This window comes from Panthera pardus, unplaced genomic scaffold (assembly GCF_024362965.1).
Source record: "Panthera pardus isolate Hobbes unplaced genomic scaffold, ASM2436296v1 HiC_scaffold_27, whole genome shotgun sequence".
Lineage (NCBI taxonomy): Eukaryota > Metazoa > Chordata > Mammalia > Carnivora > Felidae > Panthera > Panthera pardus.
The window spans coordinates 186,037-192,509 of NW_026526843.1; the positions used below are offsets into that span (position 1 = coordinate 186,037).

General features: G+C 56.0%; 1 long non-coding RNA gene across 1 annotated transcript; it reads right to left on the minus strand.

The window, feature by feature from the left end:
- Positions 1-468: 468 nt before the first annotated feature.
- LOC128773812 (uncharacterized) lies at positions 469-4,113 on the minus strand. The gene is made up of 2 exons (XR_008418207.1): positions 4,028-4,113; positions 469-3,862 (listed from the first exon to the last, which is right to left on the minus strand). It is a non-coding gene; the product is annotated as an uncharacterized LOC128773812 (long non-coding RNA).
- Between the last annotated feature and the right edge of the window lie 2,360 nt (positions 4,114-6,473).

The following is a 6,473-nucleotide window of genomic DNA, read 5'->3' on the forward strand; positions in this document are numbered from 1 at the left end:
TCAGCACAGAACCCTGTGTGGGGCTCGAACTTATAAACCGAGAGATCATGACCTGAGCCAAAAATCAAGACTGAGCTTAACCAACTGAGCCACCCTGGGGCCCCAAGATTTTCTTCTTAAGTAATCTCTACACCCAACATGGGGCTCGAACTCACAACCCTGAGATCAAGAGTCCTACGCTCCACCAACTGAGCCAGCCATGTGCTGCTTTGTATTGCTTAAATCTCCTGACCGTGTCCTTTGTAGCAGAGTATTTAATTTTAGTAAGTTGAATCTATTTTTCCTTTCACTGCCTCTGCGTTTGGTGCCATATTTAAGAAAGCTGCCCAATTCAAGGTCGTGAAGGTCTTTCCTATGCTTTCTTCTCACGGTTTCGTAGTTGTGGCTCTGAAATGTAGGTCTTTGATCCATTTTGAGTAAATATTTGTATGGTGTAAATTGTCAGAATCAACTGGCCATAACTCGAGGTTTTTCTTCCTGGGCTGTCAATTCTCTATTTTAAAAAAGAACTTGGGGGCACCTGGGGGGGCTCAGTTGGTTGAGCCTCTGACTTCGGCTCAGGTCATGATCTCACAGTTTGTGGGTTCAAGCCCCGCGGCAGGCTCTGTGCTGACAGCTCAGAGCCTGGATCCGGCTTTGGATTCTGTGTCTCCCTCTCTGTCTGCTCCTCCCTCGCTCATACTCTGTCTCTCTCTGTCTCTCTCTCTCTCTCTCTCTCTCTCTCAAAAATAACATAAAAATAATAAAAAAGAACTTGGTTGAACCATAATGTACATACGATATACATAATTTAAGTGTCCAGTTTTGATATCTGACCAATTTTTTTTAAAGCTTAAGATTTTTGAGAGAGACACAGCACAGGTGGGGAGAGACAGAGAGAGTGGGAGAGAGAGATTCCCAAGCAGGCCCCGTGCTGCCAGCATAGAACCTGAGGTGGGGCTCAAACTCTCGAACCTGTGAGATCATGACCTGAGCTGCAACCAAGAGTCAGCTGCTCAGCCGACTGAGCCCCCCAGGCACCCCGATATCTGAAAAATATAACTACAATGAAAATACAGAATACTTCTGTCACCACAGTCTTCTCCCCTCCACCCCCCCCCCACCGACCCTGACCTTCCCAATTATCCCCAGCACCACCGAGCAAATAGTGATCTGTTTTCTGTCACTGAAGGTTAGATTTATCTTATCCAGAGTTTCATACATGTTGAATTATATATATTCTTTTCTGTCTGGCTTTTGCACAACATATCAATTTTGATACTCGTGGATATTATGTGTGTCAGAAGTCCATTTTTAATAGATGTGTAATGTTACACTGTATAGATATATTGATGTTTTTTTTTTTCCAAGTTTGGCTATTATGAATAAAACTGCTGTAAACATTTACATACACATGCATGTGCACATATATTTCATTTGTTTTGGCAACCCTAAAAGTAGAATTGCGAGTTCATTTCCTTTTTTTTCATTTTTTTTCGAGAGAGAGAGGGCACGTGTGCGTCTGTGCATGCACGAGTGAGGGAAGGGCAGAGCCAGAATCCTAAGTAGGCCCTGTGCTGTCAGCGTAGAGCCCGACGCGGGGCTCGATCTCACAAATCACGAATCAGGACCCGAATCGAAACAAAGAGTCAGACACTTAACCAACTGGGCCATCCGGGCGCCCCCTGGATTTTAACTTTTAAAAGAAACTGATGAAAGTAGTTTTGCAAAGTATGAGCACCGCTCCCATGAGCAGCGTAGGAGAGTCCCCACTGCTCCAAAGCCTCGCCACGTGGCAGTCTGTCTTTTTCATTGTAGTCATTCACGTGGGTGTTTAGTGGGATCTCGTGGTTTTAATTTAGATTTCTCTGGCGACTAATAAGTTGAGCATTTCTGTGTGCTTACTGGGCAACTGTGTATTTTTTGGGAAGTGTCTTCCCATCATCTTGGGGACTTGTTTGTGTTTTTGTGGAAACAGTTCTGTGTATATTCTGTATCAAAAGTTGTGAAGTATGCGTCTCCACTGTGCGTGCACATACGGACACACACAGGGCATATTTTATCCCATGTTTCTCCTACATGTTTGATTCCATGATTATGTACGTGACCCATTTGGAATTTATGTCGTGCACCGTGTGGAGCAAGGATCAACGTTATTTTTTTGGCCATATGGATGTCCACTTTCCCCATCACTTTCTGTTGAAAGGCCCATGTTTTCCCACATCGGCCTGTCCTGGAGCCTTCGTCAAACAGGAGTTGATCCTGTAAGTGTGGGTCAGTCCCAGATTCTCTGTCCATCTCCACTGATCTGTGTAGGGCACTCGAGTGGCTCTGCAGCATGTCCACAAAGGGCAGGCTGAAGCGGAGTCGGAGACAAGTCTTGGCACAATGCGTGGCGGTCCTTCTAGAAGGTGACCCACCTACTCCAGACAGGTGGCCCAGTGCAGAGCTCTGACCTCGCTCCCCCTGTCTGTTTCGCAGAAGGCTCGCTGTCCTGGGGAGGCTGATGAGTCCGTGTGTCCTCCGCCTCCCTAGGACGGGACCTCCCACAGAGCACCCACCCCTTCGCTGCAGTGCTGTCTCTAGTAAGGGACGGGCTTGAAACCTGCTCTCCAAATGGTGCCTTAGTTGCTGGTCAGAGTCCACTTGGTGAGGCTGAGTGCAAGCGCATTAAAACAGACGGTGAGCTCGGGGCGCCTGGGTGGCTCAGTTGGTTAGGCGACCGACTTCGGCTCAGGTCATGATCTCCCAGTTTGTGACTTCGAGCTCCGCGTGGGGCTCTGTGCTGACAGTTCGGAGCCTGGAGCCTGCTTCGGATTCTGTGTCTCCCTCTCTCCCTGCCCCTGTCCGGCTCACGCTCTGGGTCTCTCAATGATAAATAAATGTTAAAAAAACAAAACAAAATAAAAAACAGTGAGTAGTGAGTGCAGACCGGCACGTGTGGTGTGGGCTCCCTCTCTGTGCTCCAATGTCTCCGTCTCCCTCAGCCTCGGACGCCCCAGGAGGGGGTGTCCTGCTGCTGTACCTGACCCTGCACATGGAGCTGACCCCCCCCCCCCCCATACTGCCCTGCACTGGGTGCGCTCCCAGCTGAGCAGGAAAGCCTTAGTAGCCGGCACCGTGATGCCTCAAATGCATATGGTGAACGTTTTCTTTTTGTAATTTTTTGGGTAAAGAGCATCTGAATCCAGCTTTAACTCGTGGTCTAGAACTAGCAATAAAGAGACGAAGTTAATGTGAACTCGTGAGGCCTCTGAGCTGGCCCAGTGCAGTGCTGTGGAGACGCAGACCGGAAACGGTGCGTCCATGTCTAGGTGGTGAGTGCCCACGTGGTGCCATGGGAGTCTGTCCTGTCCGTGGCCTGAAGCCGTGTCCCCTGCGGTGTTCCCAGGTTTTCACTCTGGGCGTGTGGCCTGGGTGCCATCCCTGCTAAACACCCTACAGGCCCAAGCGTCCTGCTGGTCGTACACGAGAGGGACACAGCCTCCAGCGCCGGCACAGCCAGTCCCACCTTGCAGGGTGACCTACTGCTCACGACTGTTCCAGACTCTTCCAGTGCGAGAGGCGCGTGCACAAGCGGAGCTTGGCTCCCCAGGGAGCACTTTCAGGATGGGGACTCGGGGCTCTCCCATAGCAGTTCCCCAGAAGGGGCCTTCCCGTTGGGAGAGAATGTGTGTGATGCTGGGGAGGGGACAAGGAACTCTGGCCTGGCTTTAGGAATCCAAACTCGGGGCCTGGGGGGCTCAGTTGGCAGGCGTCTGACTCTGGATGTCAACTCAGGTCATGATCTCCTAGTCTGTGGGTTCGAGTCCCGTGACGGAGTCTGCGGTGACAGCACAGAGCCTGCTTGGTTCTCCGCCACCCTGAACCCATGTGTCTCTCTCTCTCTTCCAAAACAAAACAAAACAAACATTTAGAAGAAATAACAAACTCTGCAATTAACCTGTGTCCTGCTCTGTGCCACAGTGTCCCCTGAGAAGGTGGGTGTCTGCAGCCCACAGTCAACAGACCACGCAGGGGTGGGAGAGTAAGCCGGCACTTCCCTTACCTCCTATGAATCCCTGCTGCGTCTGCGTGGTCCTGGACACTGAGGGCGGCGGTCACGGTATCTGTGCCTCAGCCAGTGGACGGGGTATGTTCTAGGAAGGGAGAAGGTGGGACCCCCCCCCCCCCCCAGGGTCTCCTGAGCACAGGGGACGCGGGACCCGGGGCCCTGGTTAGTGGCAGGACGTGAGAAAAGGGTAAAGTGGTTGGTACGCGGTCATCGTGTGACTGGCGGGAGAAGAAACAGTTGACACGTGGGGGTGAATGCTGGGGGACAGGGCCGTGATCCTCACCTGCCTTTCACCTGTGGGACACCTGGCCCAGCCTATCCTCCCAGGATTTTCTAGCACCCTCGTCAGCTTCCTGGAACCCCTGGTGTACAGATCACAGTACAACAAAGGGGGCCAGACGTCAAGCTGGGTGCACGGTCGTGTACTTTGCTGCTTCAGCCAAGAGTGCAGTCTTTTCTGGCCTGCAGCTGCCCCCCGGGAGCAGGAAGCCCCGGACGTGACCCAAACGAGACAGGTGGACAGGCGGCCGGTCTCTGCAGGAGCAGCTGAGCACATGCTTCTGAGCAGCCCCCCAAAGCCTGCCTTTCTTGCTGTGCTGGGACCCTGTGTGCCCTTCCCCCCCCCCCCCCCCCCCCCCCCCCCGGCCCCCAGGCTCGGGCAGCTGCGATCCAGCCTTGTCTCTGTGGTCTGCAAGGTTCTCTGGGTGCCAGGGTGCCATGAGGGGCTTGGCCGTGGCCTCGGGGGACACTTCCCTGCGCAGCACGGGGGGCACGTATCAGGGTACAGTAACACCGTACTTTCCATCCTGTGGACGTCGGGCTTCACAACAGCTGCTCCGTCCTTGGTGTCCCGCCGTCCTCGGGGTCCCGTGTGTCCGGGCCTGTGAGTGTAGAGCAGTAGACAGGTCAGCAGGGCTGGGAGCGCAGCCAGAAGACAGGAGGGGTCTGGACACTGGCAACCTCCAGTTGAGGGGGAGAGGACGGGGGGCAGGGGGCCTGGGAACGATGCTGCACCTTGACGGCACGGCCACCGTGAAAGAGAATGTGCTGTCTCCCTCATCCACACTTCTGTCCCGTGTCCTGGCCACGGAACTGGACTTTGATCTCACCTGACCTGTTCCTAGCTGCCCCTGCGGGGGGCGGGTGTGTGTGTCACGTGGACCTGGCCCCTCCGCCCCTCCGCCCAATCCCGACCTGTCTTCTGCACCTCCCCCAACACCACCCCTGCACACGACCCCAACCTGTCTCCTCCCACCTCTCACTCTACCACCCCTGGTCGGTCAACTGTCCCCATTCTCAGATATAGGGACGGGGCTCAGACAACAACCAGCTCCAGACACCAGCAGCTGGAGGCAGTGTAGACCCTGTACCCAGGCTCCCGCAAGCCAGTGCGGAGATGAGCTGGGGTGCGAGCAGCCGGGCCTCCCTGGGCCCTGTGACCCTGCGAATGCAGGAGAGCTGAGCATTCCAACCTGAGAACAAATGCACCGTCACCGTGGCCAGCACGTACCCGGCCCGGTCCTGCCAGGGCACAGGTCCGAGGTCCAGGTGCACCAGGCGGGGAGCAGGTGCCCCCCACGTGCACCTGCCCCCCACGTGCACCTGCCCCCCACGTGCACCTGCCCCCCACGTGCACCTGCCCCCCACGTGCACCTGCCCCCCACGTGCACCTGCCCCCCACGTGCACCTGCCCCCCACGTGCACCTGCCCCCCACGTGCACCTGCCCCCCACGTGCACCTGCCCCCCACGTGCACCTGCCCCCCACGTGCACCTGCCCCCCACGTGCACCTGCCCCCCACGTGCACCTGCCCCCCCACGTGCACCTGCCCCCCACGTGCACCTGCCCCCCACGTGCACCTGCCCCCCACGTGCACCTGCCTACTGCAGCCCCCTGCAGACACTCCTGTCCCTTGACCTACCACCTTCCAATGCTTGTCCACTGGGCCCTTGTCACCTGTAGCGTCACTTCTGCTCAGGTGCTCGTCCCTGCGGTCCACCCACCCTGCACAGGCTGTGTACCAGCAGCCCTTTGATGCCTCGCGTCGCACGTGTCCTAAGAAAGAAACCAACCCTCCCTTGCCCAGGAGCCCTCGAGTGCTGCTGGCCTCTGTACTGGGGACTTGCCTGCTAGGCCGGCTTCCTCTGTGACGCTCCAGGGACACGGTGCCGATACCTCACGAGCTCCTACGGCCTCCAGTGCCATGTCTGTGTCCAGAACAGCACCCCTACCTCGGTCTGCCTTTCAGCGGAGGGTCCCTGCTCACCGGGGAGCCACCCAGGTGCGCCTGGGTGTCCCGATTAGGGTCTCTGAACAAGAGCCCTCTTCTCTCCGACCCCGTGTGTTTGGTGCCCCTGCGGCCCTGGGAAGTCAGCCCGCCGTGCTGGCCGCTCCTTCAGAGTCCCTGCCCGCAGAGCTCCCACAGCCAAAGTGACCGTCTC